Source organism: Tamandua tetradactyla, chromosome 12 (genome assembly GCF_023851605.1).
Source record: "Tamandua tetradactyla isolate mTamTet1 chromosome 12, mTamTet1.pri, whole genome shotgun sequence".
In the NCBI taxonomy this organism is placed as follows: domain Eukaryota; kingdom Metazoa; phylum Chordata; class Mammalia; order Pilosa; family Myrmecophagidae; genus Tamandua; species Tamandua tetradactyla.
This window is the reverse complement of record NC_135338.1, coordinates 23,605,726-23,628,036: the sequence shown is the minus strand read 5'-3', so window position 1 is coordinate 23,628,036 and position 22,311 is coordinate 23,605,726.

Below are 22,311 nucleotides of genomic sequence, written 5' to 3'. Positions count from 1 at the left end.
AACTGCTATCCCCACTGACAGATAAGCAAATGAAGTTCAGAGAAGTTAAATAGCATAGATGGCGAGTGGTCGAGTGAGATTGAGCTTAGCAATCTCAGTCTTTCAGGCCTGAGGTTGAAACTTCATACTGTATTGCTTGCCACTGTGATCTGATAGAGGAAAAGAAAGGAAAGGGCCGAGCATGATCTACAGGAGGTCCTGGGTTTAGATCCCCAGACATAGCTATCCCTCTATGCCTCTCTTTGTATATATGTTTTGGTTTCCAGGCTGTTAGAACAAATATAATTCAATGGATTAACTTAACAACAGGAATTTATTGGCTCACAGTTTTAGAGGATGAGAGGTTCGCTTACTCTTGAAGTTGATGTCTTCTGGCTGGCCAGCAATCTTTGGGGATCCTTGGCTTTTCCATCACATGGCAGTGTACATGACATCATCTTCATTCTCTTCCGGTTTCCATTGGCTTCCAGTTTCTGTCTGCTCCCCATGGTTTCTCTTCTGTGTCCAATTTCCTTTGCTGATAAGGACTTCAGCCATATTAGGTTAAAACCCATCCTTGTTCGATTTGCCCACAACTTAGTTAATAGTATCCTCAAAGCTCCTATTTACAAATGGGTTTAAATCCATAGGACCAGGGGTTGGGACCAGAACATGCCTTCTTTGGGAGTCATATTAAATTCTCAACAATATACTTCTCAAGTCAAGGTGAAACATTGGTATTTCCTGGTAGATGAGAAGAAACTAGTTTTCCTAGGGTGTGGTTCCTTCAGTAAATCATGTAGCTTTTCGCCCATCCTTTCCTGAATGTGCAATGCATGCTTTGAGACCAGCACAGTCATAGAAACCCACTGATCTCCCTCCAGCCTGGCATCCTGAGGTTTCTAGGCAAATTCTGCCTGGGATTCCTCTTTCACAAAGTTTTACTCTTGCAGGACAGTTCCTGTTTCAAAAGTAATTTAAGAGAATATGCAGGATTATGCTCCATTCTGCTATAATGCTGAAAACTGTGGAGGGAAGTGGGGTCCTCTGAATCACTGCAAAAACTCATTTTATTCAATCATTCAACAAATGATGACAGCCTTAAACCAGGGATTAAGGTGGAATACAGCAATAAGCAAACCAATGAAAATTCCTACCCTCATAGACCTTACATTCTTGTGGGGAAGACAAGAAATAAAAAGTAAATAAATAAACTATATGGTATGATGGATGGTGGTGAGGGATATAAAAAAAGAAAAGAAAGCAGAGAAAAGATGGGTAGGATCAAGCTCATCGCTTGCCTATGTCTAGCAATTTCTTCATAACTGATCTTCATGACTCCATTTGATTTAGTTATATAATTTTTCTTCTTAAAAAAGTCCAAGGCTCCTGTTGTCTGGGGCACAAAGACCCCTTTGAATGACATATGAAGCTTTTCTTATTTTGAACCTATCTCCCTTACTGGCCTCACCCCTCACTTCTTCCTCTTGTTCCATCCTCCCACACACCTGAGGCTATTCTACTTGCAATTCCCAGGAAACCATTGGCCTTTTGAAAAACTATCATTTTAATTTACATATAAGTCTATGTGTTTTTGTCAAATGCATAGAGTTATATATCCAATACCACAATCAAAAACCACATTCCTGTGGTTAACCCCACTCCCAATATCTGGCAACCACTGGTATGTTCTGACTCCCAGTTGTCTTGCCTTTTCCAGAATTCCCTATAAATGGAATCATACAGCATAGAGTAGCTTTTTAGGTTTGGCTTCTTTCATTTAGCAATGCATATTTGATTTTCAACGATGCTATTGCAGGTTTCAGAAGTTCATTTCTTTTCGTTGCTGAGTAGTAATCCTTTGCATGGATGTATCACAGTTTGTTTATCCAGTCACTGGTTAAAGATAACTGTGTTATTTCCAGTTATTCACAATTATGAACAAAGTTGCTATAAACATACACAAACAGGTTTTTGGTGAAAGTAAGTTTCCAGTTTTCTTGAGTAGATATCTAAGAAAGGGATTCCTGGGTCTTATGGCAAGCATGTAATAAATTTATTTGAAAAAAAAAACCTGCCAAACTGTTCTCTGAGTGGCTGTACCGTTTTTGCATTCCTACTGGCAATGAGTGAAGAGTTCCACTTGCTCTGTATCCTTATCGACTAGCTCTTCAGCTAATTGATATTGTCAGATTCGTTTTTTTTTAAGATACTCTATAGGTGTGTGGTATTTTCTCATTGTGGGTTTAATTTGTGTTTTTATAATGACTAATTATGTTGAATCTGTTTTTATTTGTCATTCAAATATCATTTTTGGTGAAGTGTTTGTTCAACTGTCTGCCCATTTTTTTATTGTGTTTACTTTGTCCATTTTCTTATTGTTGTGTTTAGAAGATCTTTACATATTATGGCTATAAGAACTTTATCAGATCTGTGATTTATACATATTTTCTTCAGATTTGTGCCTTGTCTTTTCAATCTCTTAATAGTGTCTTTTGTAGAACATTTAAAAATTTAATCAAGTCTAATTTATCATTTTTTTCTTTTATGGAGCATATTAATGGTCATAACTAATAACTAATAAGTCTTTGCTTAACAAAGGTCAAAAGAAATTACTTATGCCCTACCCAAGATTCCATGTACTTATGGTGTTCAATTAAGCTGTCCACATAAATTATATTAGCAACTGCACTAGTCAAAATATAAATTTTGTAGGTTTCTTCAGAGTGATGCCCCAGTAAATCCCAGAGTGATTTGAACAGTTAATAAAAAAGTATTTGCAAAGTCCCCTTGGGGGAATGGTGAGAAAGAAGGAAAATTCAACTTCCCCAAGTGGAGAATTCTTGATATTCTCATAAGCAGTGGGGACAACCAAAGCAATAGGCTGAGCCTCCAATCTTGGGGTTTGTTCATATGAAATTTAACCCTGCAAGGGATAGACTAAGTCTACTTAAAATTAGGCCTAAGAGTCACCCCCAAGAGACCCTCCTTTGTTGCTCAGATGTGGCCTCTCTCCCTCAACCAACATGACAAACAAACTCACTGCCCTCCCCCTCTCTACATGGCACATGACTCCCAAGGGCGTGGACCTTCTTTTTTTTTTTTTTTTTTTTTTTATTATCAAGACAAGCAGATTTACTTTATTCAGCTAAAAGAAAACTCTGAGATAAAATGTCAGAATACAAATTCCTTAGTACCATCTGTTTTTTTTAAAATTTTTTTATTAATCAAAAAAAAGAAAAGAAATTAACACAACATTTAGAAATCATTCCATTCTACAAATGCACTCAGTAATTCTTAGTATCATCACATAGATGTATGATCATCATTTCTTAGTACATTTGCATCGATTTAGGAAAAGAACTAGCAAAACAGCAGAAAAAGATATAGAATGTTAATATAGAGAAGAGAATTAAAATAATAATACTAATAATATATATATATATATAAAGGAAAAAAAAAAAAAAAACAAAAGATACAAACACACAAACAAACAAACAAAAAACCATATTTCAGGTGCAGCTTCATTCAGTGTTCCAACCTAGTTACATTACACTTAGGTATTATTGTGCTGTCCATTTTTGAGTTTTTGTATCTAGTCCTGTTGCACAGTCTGTATCCCTTCAACTCCAATTACCCATTATCTTACCCTGTTTCTAACTCCTGCTGGTCTCTGTTACCAATGATATATTCCAAGCTGATTCTCGAATGTCAGTTCACATCAGTGGGACCTTACAGTATTTGTCCTTTAGTTTTGGGCTAGACTCACTCAGCATAATGTTCTCTAGGTCCATCCATGTTATTACATGCTTCATAAGTTTAGTCTGTCTTAAAGCTGCATAATATTCCATCGTAGGTATACGCCACAGTTTGTTTAGCCACTCGTCTGTTGATGAACATTTTGGCTGTTTCCATCTCTTTGCAATTGTAGATAATGCTGCTATAAACACTGGTGTGCAAATGTCCGTCTGTGTCTTTGCCCTTAAGTCCCTTGAGTAGATACCTAGCAGTGGTATTGCTGGGTCGTAATCCATTCTGCCATTCTATGTCTTTTGATTGGGAAATTCAGTCCATTAACTTTTAGTATTATTACTGTTTGGATAATATTTTCCTCTACCATTTTGGCTTTTGTATTATATATATCATATCTGATTTTCCTTCTTTCTACACTTTACTCCATACCTCTCTCTTCTGTCTTTTCGTATCTGACTCTAGTGCTCCCTTTAGTATTTCTTGCAGAGCTGGTCTCTTGGTCACAAATTCTCTCAGTGACTTTTTGTCTATAAATGTTTTAATTTCTCCTTCATTTTTGAAGGACAATTTTGCTGGATATAGGAGTCTTGGTTGGCAGTTTTTCTCTTTTAGTAATTTAAATATATCATCCCACTGTCTTCTAGCTTCCATGGTTTCTGCTGAGAAATCTACACATAGTCTTATTTGGTTTCCCTTGTATGTGACAGATTGTTTTTCTCTTGCTGCTTTCAAGATCCTCTCTTTCTCTTTGACCTCTGACATTCTAACTAGTAAGTGTCTTGGAGATCGCCTATTTGGGTCTATTCTCTTTGGGGTGCGCTGCACTTCTTGGATCTGCAAATTTAGGTCTTTCATAACAGTTGGGAAATTTTCAGTGATAATTTCTTCCATTAGTTTTTCTCCTCCTTTTCCCTTCTCTTCTCCTTCTGGGACACCCACAACACGTATATTTGTGCGCTTCATATTGTCATTCAGTTCCCTGATCCCCTGCTCAAGTTTTTCCATTCTTTTCCCTATAGTTTCTGTTTCTTTTTGGAATTCAGATGTTCCATCCTCCAGTTCACTACTTGTAGCTTCTGTCTCTTTAGAGCTACCATTGTAGGTATCCATTGTTTTTTCCATTTTTTCTTCTTTGTCCTTCACTCCCATAAGTTCTGTGATTTGTTTTTTCAGATTTTCTATTTCTTCTTTTTGTTCAGCCCATGTCTTCTTCATGTCCTCCCTCAATTTATTGATTTGGTTTTTGAAGAGTTTTTCCATTTCTGTTCGTATATTCAGCATTAGTTGTCTCAGCTCCTGTATCTCATTTGAACTATTGGTTTGTTCCTTTGACTGGGCCATATCTTCAATTTTCCAAGCGTCTTCCATTATTTTCTGCTGGTGTCTGGGCATTTGATCAGATTTCCCTGGGTGTGGGACACAGCTGGTTGAAAGCTTTTTCTGTGAAATCTCTGGGCTCTGTTTTTCTTTTCCTGCCCAGTAGGTGGCGCTCGTGGCGCTCGTCTGTCTGCACGGCAGTCGGCCCGGGAAACCGCGCGTGGAGGCGGGGGTCGCTGGCCGCCGCGGCTTGGGAAAGTGCCAGTCCTAATTGCCCAGCTGGCCTGAAACTCCAAGCGTGACGTGAGGGCCCCGCTATCCAACGTTCCCAGTCAGACCGGGGAGCCACGTGCGTGGAGGGGACCCCAGTCGCCAGCCGCCCCGGCCGGGAAAACGCGCGCCCCTCGGGTATCTCACCGCAGCAGATTCTCCCTGCCCGTTCAGCTGTTCCAGAATGGGGTACGCTGTCTTTTTGGTCTCTGTCGTGACTCCGGGAGCTGTTTCGTATTGTTTCTGTTTCTTTAGTTGCTTTTCTGGGGAGGAACTAAGACCCGTGCGTCTTACTAAGCCGCCATCTTCTCCGGAAGTCCGGCGTGGACCTTCTTGACAATGTGGGACAGAAATCCTAGAATGAGCTGGGACTCAGCATCAAGAGATTGAGAAAACCTTTTTGACCAAAAGGGGGAAGAGCAAAATGAGACAAAATAAAGTGTCAATGGCTGAGAGATTCCCAACAGAGTTGAGAGGTTATCCTGGAGGTTATTCTTACGCATTAAGTAGATATTACCTTTTTAGTCAAGGTGTAATGGAGAGGCTGGAGGAAACTGCCTGAAATTGTAGAGCTGTGTTCCAGTAGCCATGTTTCTTGAAGATGATGTATAATGATAAAAGTTACACAGTGTGACTGTATGATTGTGAAAACCTCATGTATGATGCTCCTTTTATCTACCTTTTCAACAGATGAGTAAAACATACAGATTAAAAATAAATAATAGGGGGAATGAATGTTAAAATAAATTCAGTAGATTGAAATGCCAGTGATCAATGAAAGGGAGGGGTAAGGGGTATGGTATGTATGAATTTTTTTGTTTTCTTTTTATTTCTTTTTCTGAATTGATACAAATGTTCTAAGAAATGATCATGATGATGAATATACAACTATGTGATGATATTGTGAATTACTGATTATATATGTAGAATGGAATGATCATATGGTGTTCTAGTTTGCTAGCTGCCAGAATGCAATATACCAGAAACAGAATGGATTTTTAAAAGGGGAATTTAATAAGTTGTTAGTTTACAGTTCTAAGGCCAAGAAAATGTCCCAATTAAAACAAGTCTATAGAAATGTCCAATCTAAGGCATCCAGGGAGAAATACCTTGGTTCAAGAAGACCAATGAAGTTCAGGGTTTCTCTCTCAAGTGGAAGGGTGCATGGCGAACACAGTCAGGTTTCTCTCTCATCTGGAAAGGCACATGGTGAACATGGCATCATCTGCTAGCTTTCTTTCCTGGCTTCCTTTCACAAAGCTCCCCGGGAGGTATTTTCCTTCTTCATCTCCAAAGGTCGCTTGCTGGCTGATGGACTCTGCTTCTCGTGGCTCTGTCATTCTGCTCTGCTCTCTTGGAATCTCTTTCATTCTCCAAAATGTTTCCTCTTTTATAGGACTTCAGAAACTAATCAAGACCCACCCAAATGGGTGGAGACATGCCTCTCATATAATCCAGTTTAAGAACCACTCTATTAAATCACATCTCTAGGGAGATGATCTAATTACAGTTTCAAACATACAATGCTGAATAGGGACTAGAAGAAGTGGCTGCCTTTACAAAATGGGATTAGGATTAAAACATGGTTTTTCTAGGGTACATACGTCATTTTAAACCAGCACCTTCCACCCTCTGGACCCTAAAAAAGACATGTTTTCCTCATATACAAAATACATTGATTTGGACTTCCAGAGAAGATGGCAGCTTGGTAGGGTGCGTGTGTCTTAGTTCCTCCTCCAGAACTACTACTAAATAACTAGAAACAGTGCAGAGCAGCTCCCGGAGCCACGACAGAGACCAGACACACAGTGTACCCCAGTCTGGAATGGCTTGACCGGCTACGAGACTCCGCTGCGGTGAGGTCCCCGAGTGGTGTGTGCTTCCCCGGGCCACGGCGGCTGGCGGCCGGCCCCCTCCCTCCTCCCGGTCAGCCTGAGAGACTCGGATTGGTGGTTCCCCAAGCCGCGGACCGGTGACCGGAGCCCCTCCCACACACGCAGCTTCCCGGGCCGGCTGGGAGCCTCGGATCGGTGGTTCCCCAAGCCGTGGCGGCGGGCGCCCCTCCCCCATGCACGGCTTCCCAGAGGGAAAGGAAAGAGTCTCCAACAGTAGTAGAGACTGAGTCCAACCTAACACCAATAGTGGCATTAATGAATAACTTCTGACTACTAAAAATAGGCCCTCAGCTCAGGCAAAACTGATCAAGGCGGAAGTCGCCTATTGGGCTAACTGAAAAAGAGGAAAGGGGGTGAAACTGCGGCTGTTTCTGTGGAAGCTTGGCGGCCTCTGGGCTCAGCGCTGGGATTACACAGGTTGCGACTGCCCCGAACGCAGAGGCGGGCTGCTTTCAGGGCTCTCTACCACCTGAACCTTCCCCGGGATGGGTGAAATGCAACCCAGGTGGAATCCCTCTCTCAAGGAATTCAGATCCCAGGACTTCACAATTTGAAGCCATTAAAACCAACCTACAACCTCTCCTCTGTCTCCACCACACACCCAGCAGCGAGAGTCTTCCAAAGTTAAAGGAGCCACAACATCTTTTTCCGGTGGGACCCGCAGACAGACAAGCACCACATACTGGGCAGGATAAGAAAAACAGAGCCCAGAGACTTCACAGGAAAATCTTTCAACCTGCTGGGTCCCACACTCAGGGAAATCTGATTAAATGCCCAGACACCAGCAAAAAATAACAAATCACACCAGGAAAATTGAAGATATGGCCCAGTCAAAGGAACAAACCAATAGCTCAAATGAGATACAGGAGCTGAGACAACTAATTCTGAATATACGAACAGAAATGGAAAACCTCTTCAAAAACCAAATCAATAAATTGAGGGAGGACATGAAGAAGGCATGGGATCAACAAAAAGAAGAAATGGAAAGTCTGAAAAAACAAATCACAGAACTTATGGGAATGAAAGATACAGTAGAAGAGATGAAAAAAACAATGGAAACCTACAATGGTAGATTTAAAGAGACAGAGGCTAGAATTAGTGAACTGGAGGATGGAACATCTGAAATCCAAAAAGAAACAGAAAATATAGGGAAAAGAATGGAAAATTTTGAGCAGGGGCTCAGGGAATTGAATGATAATATGAAGCACACAAATAAACGTGTTGTGGGTGTCCCAGAAGGAGAAGAGAAGGGAAAAGGAGGAGAAAAACTAATGGAAGAAATTATCACTGAAAATTTCCCAACTGTTATGAAAGACCTAAAATTACAGATCCAAGAAGTACAGTGTACCCCAAAGAGAATAGCTCCAACTAGGCATTCTCCAAGACACTTACTAGTTAGAATGTCAGAGGTCAAAGAGAGAGGATCTTGAAAGCAGCAAGAGAAAAACAATCCATCACATACAAGGGAAACCCAAAAAGACTATGTGTAGATTTCTCAGCAGAAACCATGGAAGCAAGAAGACAGTGGGATGATATATTTAAATTACTAAAAGAGAAAAACTGCCAACCAAGACTTCCATATCCAGCAAAACTGTCCTTCAAAAATGAGGGAGAAATTAAAACATTTTCAGACAAAAAGTCACTGAGAGAACTTGTGACCAAGAGACCAGCTCTGCAAGAAATACTAAAGGGAGCACTAGAGTCAGATACGAAAAGACAGAAGAGAGAGGTATGGAGAAGAGTGTAGAAAGAAGGAAAATTAGATATGATATATATAATACAAAAGGCAAAATGGTAGAGGAAAATATTATCCAAACAGTAATAACACTAAATGTTAATGGACTGAATTCCCCAATCAAAAGACATAGACTGGCAGAATGGATTAAAAAACAGGATCCTTCTACATGCTGTCTACAGGAAACACATTTATACCCAAAGATAAACATAGGTTGAAAGTGAAAGGTTGGGAAAAGATATTTCATGCAAATAACAACCAGAAAAGAACAGGAGTGGCTATACTAATATCCAACAAATTAGACTTCAAATGTAAAACAGTTAAAAGAGACAAAGAAGGATACTATCTACTAATAAAAGGAACAATTAAACAAGAAGACATAACAATCATAAATATTTACACACCGAATCAGAATGCCCCAAAATACGTGAGGAATACACTGCAAACACTGAAAAAGGAAACAGAACATCTACCATAATAGTTGGAGACTTCAATTCACCAATCTCATCAATGGACAGAACATCTAGACAGAGGATCAATAAAGAAACAGAGAATTTGAATATTACAATAAATGAGCTAGACTTAACAGACATTTATAGGACATTACACCCCACAACAGCAGGATACACCTTTTTCTCAAGTGCTCATGGATCATTCTCAAAGATAGACCATATGCTGGGTCACAAAGCAAGTCTCAACAAATTTAAAAAGATTGAAATCATGCACAACACTTTCTCAGATCATAAAGGAATGAAGTTGGAAATCAATAATAGGCAGAGTACCAGAAAATTCACAAATATGTGGAGGCTCAACAACAAACTCTTAAACAACCAGTGGGTTAAGGAAGAAATTACAAGAGAAATTAGTAAATATCTCGAGGCAAATGAAAATGAAAACACAACATATCAAAACCTATGGGATGCAGCAAAGGCAGTGCTAAGAGGGGAACTTATTGCCCTAAATGCCTATATCAGAAAAGCAGAAAGGGCAAAAATTCGGGAATTAACTCTCCACTTGGAATAAGTGGAGAAAGAACAGCAAACTAACCCCAAAGCAAGCAAAAGGAAAGAAATAACAAAGATTAGAGCAGAAATCAATGAAATTGAGGACATGAAAACAATAGAGAAAATCAATAAGACCAGAAGTTGGTTCTATGAGAAAATCAACAAGATTGATGGGCCCTTAGCAAGAATGACAAAAAGAAGAAGAGAGAGGACGCAAATAAATAAGATCAGAAATGGAATAGGAGACATAACCACTGACTTCACAGAAATAAAGGAGGTAGTAACAGGATACTATGAACAGCTTTACGCCAATAAATACAACAATTTAGATGAAATGGGCAAGTTCCTAGAAAGGCATGAACAACCAACTTTGACTCAAGAAGAAATAGATGACCTCAACAAACCAATCACAAGTAAAGAAATTGAATCAGTCATTCAAAAGCTTCCCAAAAAGAAAAGTCCAGGACCAGATGGCTTCACATGTGAATTCTACCAAACATTTCAGAAAGAATTAGTACCAACCCTGCTCAAACTCTTCAAAAAAACTGAAGTGGAGGGAAAGCTACCTAATTCATTCTATGAAGCCAACATCACCCTCATACCAAAACCAGGCAAAGATATTACAAAAAAAGAAAACTACAGACCAATCTCTCTAATGAATATAGATGCAAAAATCCTCAACAAAATTCTAGCAAATCAAATCCAGCAACACATTAAAAGAATTATGCATCATGACCAAGTAGGATTCATCCCAGGTATGCAAGGATGGTTCAACATAAGAAAATCAATTAATGTAATACACCATATCAACAAATCAAAGCAGAAAAATCACATGATCATCTCAATGGATGCAGAGAAGGTATTTGACAAGATTCAACATCCTTTCCTGTTGAAAACACCTCAAAGGATAGGAATACAAGGGAACTTCCTTAAAATGATAGAGGGAATATATGAAAAACCCACAGCTAATATCATCCTCAATGGGGAAAAATTCAAAACTTTCCCCCTAAGATCAGGAACAAGACAAGGATGTCCATTATCACCACTGTTATTCGACATTGTGTTGGAGGTTCTAGCCAGAGCAATTAGACAAGAAAAAGAAATACAAGGCATCAAAATGGGAAAGGAAGAAGTAAAACTATCACTGTTTGCAGATGATATGATACTATACGTCGAAAACCCGGAAAAATCCACAACAAAACTACTAGAGCTAATAAATGAGTACAGCAAAGTAGCAGGTTACAAGATCAACATTCAAAAATCTGTAGTATTTCTATACACTAGTAATGAACAAGCTGAGGGGGCAATCAAGAAATGAATTCCATTTACAATTGCAACTAAAAGAATAAAGTACTTAGGAATAAATTTAACTAAAGAGACAAAAAACCTATACAAAGAAAACTACAAAAAACTGTTAAAAGAAATCACAGAAGACCTAAATAGATGGAAGGGCATACCGTGTTCATGGATTGGAAGACTAAATATAGTTAAGATGTCAATCCTACCTAAATTGATTTACAGATTCAACGCAATACCAATCAAAATCCCAACAACTTATTTTTCAGAAATAGAAAAACCAATAAGCAAATTTATCTGGAAGGGCAGGGTGCTCCGAATTGCTAAAAGTATCTTGAGGAAAAAAAACCAAGCTGGAGGTCTCACGCTGCCAGACTTTAAGGCATATTATGAAGCCACAGTGGTCAAAACAGCATGGTACTGGCATAAAGATAGATATATCAACCAATGGAATCGAATAGAGTGCTCAGATATAGACCCTCTCATCTATGGACATTTGATCTTTGATAAGGCAGTCAAGCCAATTCACCTGGGACAGAACAGTCTCTTCAATAAATGGTGCCTAGAGAACTGGATATCCATATGCAAAAGAATGAAAGAAGACCCATCTCTCACACCCTATACAAAAGTTAACTCAAAATGGATCAAAGATCTAAACATTAGGTCTAAGACCATAAAACAGTTAGAGGAAAATGTAGGGAGATATCTTATGAAACTTACAATTGGAGGCGTTTTATGGACCTTAAACCTAAAGCAAGAGCACTGAAGAAAGAAAGAAAGAAATGGGAGCTCCTCAAAATTAAACACTTTTGTGCATCAAAGAACTTCATTAAGAAAGTAGAAAGACAGCTTACACAATGGGAGACAATATTTGGAAACGACATATCAGATAAAGGTCTAGAATCCAGAATTTATAAAGAGATTGTTCATCTCAACAACAAAAAGACAGCCAACCCAATTACAAAATGGGAAAAAGACTTGAACAGACACCTCTCAGAAGAGGAAATACAAATGGCCAAAAGACACATGAAGAGATGCTCAATGTCCCTGGCCATCAGAGAAATGCAAATCAAAACCACAATGAGATACCATCTCACACCCACCAGAATGGCCATTATCAACAAAACAAAAAATGACAAGTGCTGGAGAGGATGTGGAGAAAGAGGCACACTTATCCACTGTTGGTGGGAATGTCAAAGGGTGCAACCACTGTGGAAGGCAGTTTGGTGGTTCCTCAAAAAACTGAATATAGAATTGCCATACAACCCAGCAATACCATTGCTAGGTATCTACTCAGAGGACTTAAGGGCAAAGACACAAACGGACATTTGCACACCAATGTTTATAGCAGCATTATTTACAATTGCAAACATATGGAAACAGCCAAAATGTCCATCAACAGAAGAGTGGCTAAACAAACTGTGGTATATACATATGATGGAATATTATGCAGCTTTAAAAAGAGTAAACTTATGAAGCATGTAATAACATGGATGGACCTAGAGAACATTATGCTGAGTGAGACTAGCCAAAAACTAAAGGACAAATACTGTATGGTCCCACTGATGTGAACCGACATTCGAGAATAAACTTGGAATATGTCATTGGTAACAGAGACCATCAGAACTTAGAAATAGAGTAAGGTAATGGGCAATTGGAGCTGAAGGGATACAGACTGTGCAACAGGACTGAATACAAAAACTCAAAAATGGACAGCACAATACTATCTAATTGTAATGTAATTATGTTAAAACACTGAATGAAGCTGCATCTGAGCTATAGTTTTTTAAATATATTTTTTGTATTTTTTATTTTTATGTTTTCTCTATATTATCATTTTATTTCTTTTTCTGTTGTCTTGTTATTTCTTTTTCTAAACCGATGAAAATGTACTAAGAAATGATGATCATACATCTATGTGATGATATTAAGAATCACTGATTGCATATGTAGAATGGAATGATTTCTAAATGTTGTGTTAGTTAATTTTTTTTAATAAATGGAAAAGAAAGAAAAAAATACATTGATTTCTTAACAATATCAGAAATCCTTAAACCATTTCAGTAGCCATACAAATTAAATACAAAGTTAGAAACAGTACAAACTCCTCTCAAAGTTAGTTACAGACATACTCTGTTCTAAGGCAAAATTATCCTCTGGCTCTGGGGCTGTGAAACTCAGACAAGTTATTTACTGCCAATATACAAAGGAAGAACAATCATAGGATACATATACACATTTCCATAGGGAGGAAGAAATGCAGGGGTCACTGGACCCGTACAGTTTCAAAAACTCACAGGGCAAAGCCCATTGAATTTCAAAGTCTGAGAGTCATTTATCTTCGTGGCTTTAGAAAGTGGCAGTCCCATCCTTTCCAAATGCCTACACAGAGGCCTGCCTCTCTCCGAATGTAACCTTGGTGGACATTTGGGGAGACCACCTTTTTTTTTTTTTTTGCTCCACCCTCTCCAAGGATCAGGGCTGTATCTGTGCTCTCTGCCATCTCCGGGGCACATGCTCAACCCCTCCATGTGATGGCAGCCAGCCTCTCCTCAAACCCCAAGGAATTTACTTCTCCCCCTCCAAGGCCTGAGGTGGCATGACTCTTCCACTGCAACCAGGTGGAAGGCCCATCCTCTGCCTTTGGGACAAACTCACCCTCTTCACATACTTGGGTGAGTCCACTCTCCTGGCCCGAGGCTTCTTGACTTCAGACCTTAAGTCTCCATGGTTTTGCCTCTGAATTTACTTTTCTTCCAAGGTGTCCCTTCTCTGTCCCTCTCAGTCCTGACTGGCAGTGGCTCTGCTTATACAGGTCCTGTAACACTCTCATTGGCTTTCTATGCAGTAGCCTTGGATCATGCCCATCAGGCATAAGGAGTTTCCACAAATCCTTCCTCAGGAACTCCGTTTTCAATCCTGGCTTTTTCTGAAATGGCTGACTGGTTCCACATTTGGTCAAGTCCTCATGTGGGGCACTGTTCTCTGGGATCTCCAGAATTCTCCAGAACATCAACTTCTGGTTTCTTTGTACCCAGGAGTTCAGTTCTCAGCTTATCTCTTTCCTGTAGCATTTCACTATAAGCTGCAAGGAGAAACTAGACTGTACTTCCCACATTTAATTTAGAGATCTCTTCTGCTAAATATCCAAGTTCCTGACTTTTAAAATCTGCCTTCCATTCAAAGCCACTAGTCAACTTTGCCAGATTATCTGCCATTTAAAAACAAGGATCACCTTCCTTCCAGTCTGTATGATACATGCCTTGTTTTTGTGTAGAGCTTCATCACATGTAGCTTTAGAGTCCACATTTCTACCAACAGTCTTTTAAAAGCATTCTAGGCCTTCTCTATCAAGCTTCTCACAACTCCTCCAGATTCTTCCCCTTATCCATTTAAAAAGCCGTTTCAACGTGTTTGGTATTTGCAAACTGCAGCAGCACCCCACTCCTCTGGTACCAAAATCTGGTCTAGTTTGCTGGCTGCCAGAATGCAATATACCAGAAGCAAAATGGCTTTTAAAAAGGGGAATTTTAAAAGTTGCTAGTTTACAGTTCTAAGGCTGAGAAAATGTCCCAATTAAAACAAGTCTATAGAAATGTCCAATCTAAGTCATCCAGGAAGAGAGGTACCTTGGCTGAAGAAGGCCGATAATGTTCAGGGTTTTTCTCTCAAGTGAAAAGGCACATGATGAACACAGTCAGAGATTCTCTATCATCTGGAAAGGCACATGGTGAACACAGTCAGTGTTTCTCTCTCATCTGGAAAGACATGTGGTGAACACGGCGTCATCTGCTAGCTTTCTCTCCTGGCTTCCTTTCGTGAAGCTCCCCGGGAGGCATTTTCCTCCTTCGTCTCCAGAGGTCGCTGGCTGGTGGACTCTGCTTCTCATGGCTATGTTATTCTGCTCTGCTCTCTCTGGATCTCCTTCATTCTCCAAAATGTTTCCTCTCTTATAGGACTTCAGAAACTAATCAAGACCCACCCAAATGGGTGGAGACATGTCATCACCTAATCCAGTTTAACAACCACTCTATTAAATCACATCTCCAGGGTGATGATCTAATTATAGTTTCAAACATACAGTATTGAATAGGGATTAGAAGAAGTGGCTGCCTTTACAAAATGGGATTAGGATTAAAACATGGCTTTCTAGGGTACAAACTTCATTTCAAACCAGCACATATGATAAGAATGTTTGTGTTTGTTTGTCATTATGGTTAAAAAAAATTTTTAATCAGCAAAAAAAATACAAAAAAAAATTAACAGCACCATTGAGGGGAAGATGAGTAGAGTGCCCCCGGATGAATGTGCTCCAAAGCACACAGCATCACTTACATGGCATTGCAGCCAGGAATGCATTTCTTAAATGCAATCATGAAGAAATATCAGAAGCACCCAAAATGATGAGCAATTTAATTTAAAAAGGGAAGGACCATATTCTTCTAAAAAGGAAATGTCATAAAAGACAAAGGGTGTGGAAATGTCCAGATTAAAGGAGCCTAGAGATATAACAACTAAATGGATTATCTGACCCTAGACTGAATCCTAATTTTGGAGGAAAAACAATGCTATAAAGGATACTATTGGGTCAATTTACAGAATTAGAATATTGACAATATATTAAATGAAAATAACGTATGATGTAAATTTGCTGAAGTCATTGTTCTGTGGTAATTTAACAGAGCATTCTTTCTCTTAGAAATACATTGAAATATTCCTGAAGAGTTTAGAGGAAAAAGATCATAACATACACAGTTTTACACTCAAATAGTTTATTTCATAAGAAAAACATATGAAAAAATGTTCACTGTTATATATAATAAAATGCAAATTAAAAAGTCAAAAAAAAAAAAAGAATTACTCCCAATTGAAAACTATAGAAAAAATTCTACAATTTTTATAGTTTTAGGTTTTACATTTAGGTGTTTAGGTAATCAATTTTGAACAAACTTTTGTATGAGATATGAGGTATGGATTGAGATTTATTTTTTTTGAATATGTACATCCAATTATTCCAGTATCATTTGTTAAAAAGACTATCTTTCCCCACCAAATTGGTTTTGCATTTTTGTCAAAAATCATCTTACTATGCTTGTGTGGCTCTATTTCTGGGTTCTCTAGTCTGTTCTATCAATCTATGTGTCTATTCTATCAATGAAACCATACTGTTTTGATTACTGTAGTTTTTTGGTAAGCCTTGAAAATCAGGCAGTATGAGTCCTTCAATCTCATTCTTTTCAAGAATGATGTCCTTTCCAGCCTTCTCCATCTCAAGCAAAAACTGGAAATCACACCATGTATTTTTTTTTAACTTTTTAAAATTGTATAATATAACTCATATACAAAGCAAAGAAAGAAAAAGCAATAGTTTTCAAAGCACTCTTCAACAAGTAGTTGCAGGACAGATTCCAGAGTTTGTCATAGGTTACCATACAACCCTTTCAGATTTTTCCTTCTAGCTGCCCCAAAATATAGGAAACTAGAAGGAATAAATATTTTTTTATCATCACAATCAACTTTTTTTTTGTGAAAAATAACATAGATACAAAAAAGTAATAAATTTTGAAGCACAGCACAACACTTAGTTGTAGAATAGATTTCAGAGTTTGGTATGAGTTACAATTTCACAATTTTAGGGTTTTACATCTAGCTCCTCTAAGATACTGGAGACTAAAATAAATAACAATTTAATGATTCAACAATCACATTCATTTGTTAAACCATACCTGCTTTATATAACTTCACCATCACCTTGATCTTTCTATGCCACCCTTTAGGGGTGTTTGGGCTATAGCCATTCTAACTTTGTCATGTTGGAATGGGCTGTCAATAATATGGGGTGGGGAGATGGAACTAGCTGATGCTTTGGAGAGGTTGAGCCCTTTAGGTTTCAGGACTTGTCTGGTCCAGGGACCCATCTGAAGATTGTAGGTTTCTGGAAAGTTACCCTAGTGCATGGAACCTTTGCAGACTCTTACTTTAGGACTTGCTGGAATGGTTTTGGTTGAGGTTTGGCAAGTTATGATAGGTAGCAATGTCTAACTGAAGCTTGCATAAGAGTGACCTCCAGAGTAGCCTCTGGACTCTATTTTAACTCTCTCAGCCACTGATACTTTATTAGTTACATTTCTTTTCCCCATTTTGGTCAGGATGGAATTGTTGAGACCACTGTGCCAGGGCCAGACTCATCCCTAGGAGTCATCTCCCATGCCGCCAAGGAGACTTTCACCCCTGCATGTTATATCCCATGTAGTGGGGAGGGCAATGATTTCACTTGCAAAGCTGGGCTTAGAGAGAGTGAGGCCACATCTGAGCAACAAAAGAGGTTCTGCAGAAGTAACTCTTAGGCATACCTATAGATAGTCTAATCTTCTCTGCTACCTACATAGATTCACAGGAGTAAGCCTCAGGATCAAGGACTTGGCCTATTGATTTGGGTGTCCCTAATGTTTGACACAGTATCAGGGGTTTCCCTGGAGGTAAAATTTAATAGTTCCATATTTTTTCTCCCATCCCTCAAGGGACTTTGCCAATACTTTTTGATTATCTGCTTAATATAGTCTAGGATGTATCCAGGCATTACATTAAGCTATACAGGCTTAAGGGCCCTCATTCTTATTCTGGGCTCCCTGTGTTTCACTTGTTTAACTGAACTCAGACATGTTGAGTTAGATTATGTGCTACAGAAAATTTAAGTTCTGGACAAAATAAATCTTTCTTGCTTAGATCGCAAAGAGTAGGTGCAGTTCTAAAATATAGACAATGTCTTCTTTATCCTTGTGCTCTGAATTAATTTAATACTGACCTGGTAGGCCTTGTTCATATCTCTAAATGCTAAGTTATAGATATATAAAGCAGCCTCTCAAAATCCGGAAATAATAATTACCACTCTGGAGGAAATGTGTCTGCTGTAAGAACTTACAATCTAGGCCCCTGTTTTCTTATAAGCATTTTCTAAAGGAGACCATACAAAAATTGTTCTCTCATTTCTGGCTTGTTTTTGCCTCACCAAATGTCCCACAGGTTCATTCACATCATTGCATGCCTCATGACTTCGTTCCTTTTTGTAGCAGCACAATATTCGTTCATAAGTATACACCATGGTTTGCCAATCAACTTCTCAGTCAGTGCATCCTTCAGCCACCTGCATTCATTAGGCATCATGTATAATGCCCAAAGTCCACAGTCCATCAACGCTCTCAATTTCAGGCAATTTCATTGTTCCCAAGAGAAAGATAACCAATAAACACACCCTCACCAAATAGGAAATCTAAACCTCCCCTTAACTCTTATCCCTCCCCCTATTATTTACTGCTGCCGTTGCTGTGGTTCTGCCGATGTTTTCGTGTTAAACACAGCCCGTAACATTTAATAGCAGTTTTCCCCTGTGCCCTGGACCAAACACTCTTTGTACATGAATCATACCTTTGAAGTAATTCTTACAAGAACTAATTCATATTTTCTAGTGTTAATCAGTGGGATATATAGATCTATACAAACCCTTTCAATCTTGTTCATCTTCAATATGGTAATATGACTTATATACCCACTAGAGAACCACCTTCATGTCTATCTATTCCCCTATATTTGAGTTCAACATCGTTAGCTAACCATTCACCCATCTCTAGTTTCTATGTATCTTTAAGTCCCCTATATTCTATATTATAAGCCCCTGATTTACCATAGTCATAAAAGTGGAGTCAAATAGTATCTATACTTTTGTGTCTGGCTAACTTTACTCAGCATTATGTCCTCAAGGCTCATTCATCTTGTCATGTGCTTCAGGACATCATTTCATCTTATTACTGCGTGATATTCCATTATATGTATATACCACATTTTGTTAACCCACTTGTCTGTTGATGGGCATTTAGTTTGTTTCCATCTTTTGGCAATAGTGAATAATGCTGCTATGAACATTGGTGTGCAAATGTCTGTTTGTGTCACTGCTTTCAGCTCTTCTGGGTATATACCAAGTAGTGCTATTGCTGGGTCATAGGGCAGCTCAATATTTAGTTTCCTAAGGAACCACCAAACAATCTTTCATAGTGGCTGTATCATTATACATTCCCACCAGAAGTGCATAGGTGTCCCAGTTTCTCCACATCCTCTCCAACATTTGCTGTTTCCTGTTTGTTTAATACCAGCCGTTCTTATAGAAAACCATGCACTTTTTAGTTCCCCTGCTTTCGCACTTATTGTTCCCTCTGCATGAGACTCCCCTTCCCTTTCCTCCACATGTAGACCTCCTATTTGTCTCAATTCTCAGAAGATAGGGACAGATTTACAAAGAGATTAAGCCATTAAATTACTTTGTGGTTTAATATACAAAATCAGGATTTATGATCAGAAGACCTAAAATTTGTCTCTCAGCTCTATGTTTAATATACAAAATCAGGATGTATGATCAGAAGACCTAAAATTTGTCTCTCAGCTCTATGTTTGGCAAGTCTTCTACTGTATCTGAGCCTCAGTTTCCTTATCATAAAGGGGGAGTGCCCATATCTGCTCGATCTACTTCATGGGGTGAGATAATGTGTGTGGTGATGCCTGACACATCCTTAAAGCTCAGCTCCCACCCATCGACCCAGCCATAGGCCAGTCCTGCAGAAGACCTCACTCTTTCCAGCTACTCAGGAGGGCTACTGGCCCAGGTGGAGGCACCTGAGCTTGTCTCAGAGTGGAATCTCTAGGAGGACACGCAGTGCCCTCAGCCAGCAGCCACGGAGTAGAAAAGGTTGAAGCAAAAGGCTGGCCTGGCTCCAGAATCCCCATCTTTTCTTGTTTTATTTACAAAGCTTGTTGCCAAATGCTAAGGAAAATAAATTGACTCCATCTCTACTGATGTGTTAAAATTGCTGCAACACCTCATATTATCAAGTAGATTTATGGTATAAATTGGAGCATAATTGGTACTTCAGGAAGATAGCAAATCTTCTTTGGCAGAAGCATATCACTCACAGTACATTGATTATAAAAATTAGTTAATTCAAGACAAACCTTACATTCTCTAATGCCTGCATAAATCCTTTCAAATCCTAAATACATAAATGCTACTGAGCTAAAAGATAGATACCCATCAGGTCATTTGATTCTCTGCAGGCCTGATTTAGATGGTACTTATGCTAGTGCATCCACCAAGAACAGATATATCTCATTTTTTAAATCCACCAGGCGGAAACCTAAATGATGGAATTTAGTAATATTGCACTAATCTGTGGCTTTTATTTACTGCTCCCTGTCTTACTAGTGTAAATCTTCTCATGGATTCATTCAGTTTGATCTTTTCCTAATCAGGAGCAGGGCTAAGTCATTGTAAGGTCCAGCCTCTTGAGAACGAACATTTTCTGAGAGGCTTTGTGTAGTGGACAATGCTAGTATGCCTCCGAGATCCCCTTGGATATCTTTCTAGTGATATTCTATGTGTGTACACACATGCACATGTGTGCATGCAAGGCGTGGATGGGAGGCTGCAGCAACCTGGGGTGTGCTTTCACTCCTGAAAGCTGGCACCTGCAGCTCTTTTTGAGGGGACTGCCTTCAGGCAACCCGCCTTGGGCTACTGGAGACTGCTTTGTCAGGCAGAAGTGCCTGGGCACTTATATTCCCCAGGGGTGGCCCTTAATCAATAACTGCTGGGTTTAGGAGTAGGTAAACCCAGTTCCCTTGACTCAGGCTGCAGCAATTTTGAGGTGTAACTTATACCTCAGAGCTCACCTGCAGAATCAGGCTGAAGCCATTCTCTATGAACTTTGCCTGAAGTTGCACCTCTGCTTGTCTTCCTCCCTTTTCCTCCTGTTTTCCCCATGCTCTTAATGGTTTTCCCTGTGAGTATTTCCTTAATAAACCCTGTGCACATGAATCCTTGTCTCAGGGACTTGTTCTGGGGAACCAGATTTAAGATGCTCTGTGTGCCAGATATAGGTTCAGCACTTCAAGCCCAATAAATAACTCAGCCAATCCTCGTGGTAACCCTGGATTATTACTATTACCCTCTGTTTTGGTTTGTTAAAGCTGTTGTAATGAATATGTCAGAAATGGAGTGGTTTTTAAAAAGGGAATTTATTAAGTTGCAGGTTTGCAGTTCTAGGGCCTTAAAAATGTCCAAGGTATCCAGAGAAAGATACCTTAACTCAAGAAAGGGCTGATGACATTAGGGATTTCTCTGGGAAGGCCATGGTGGCTTTCTCTCATGGCTTCTCATTTCAAAATGGCTTCCCCAGGATGTGTTTTCCTTCTGCATCTCCAAATAACTTTCTCTGTGTCAGCTCTGAAGCTTTTTCCAAAATGGTTCTCTCTTAAGAGGCCCCGGTAAGCAACCCCACCTTGAATGGATAGAGACACATCTTCATGGAAACCATCTAATCAAAGGGTCCCACCCACAATTGGGTGGGTCACATCTCCATGTGGGTCTCTTCAGAGGGTGGCCTGGGTTTCCTCACAGCGTGGGGGCTGGGTTTTAAGATCAAGCCTCTTAAGACACACAAGGAGAAGATAACAGTTTCTGAAGGCTTGGGCCTGAACACTGGCACAGACTTACTTCTCCTGAATTCTATCAATTGAGCAATTGCAGAGTCCAAGGAGAGGGGGCAGAGGCTTCATCTCTTGAGGGAGAAGGAGCATCAAAGGACTTGGGCACCATATTTTTAAACTGTCACAACAGTAAGCCAGTAAGAGGTGAGGTTGTGGCAAGGAAGCCATGCTGGACCTTCTTGCCTCACTAGGAGGTCCCAAGTAGTCTAAGCCAGTGTAGGCCAAAGGCCTTTTCCTTTACACCCATTCTTCCATATCCCAATCTTGGACACAACCACTCTGACTAGAGCAAAATCTGCTTTTGCCTTTATTCTCTATACTCATATGTAGCACCTGGTGGTCACCTGTTACCTGTTTCTTTTTGGATCCCTAAGGAGTTTCAATGCTTCTAGATTGCCTAGCTTCTTCCCATACCAAAATAATCTGTAGGAAGACTAGAGGATTATTTGTATTTGCAGTATGATGCTAGGACTGCTGGCAAAACTTGCTATTCCCAGCTATCAAAACCTCCCTCACCTGTTAGGTGACA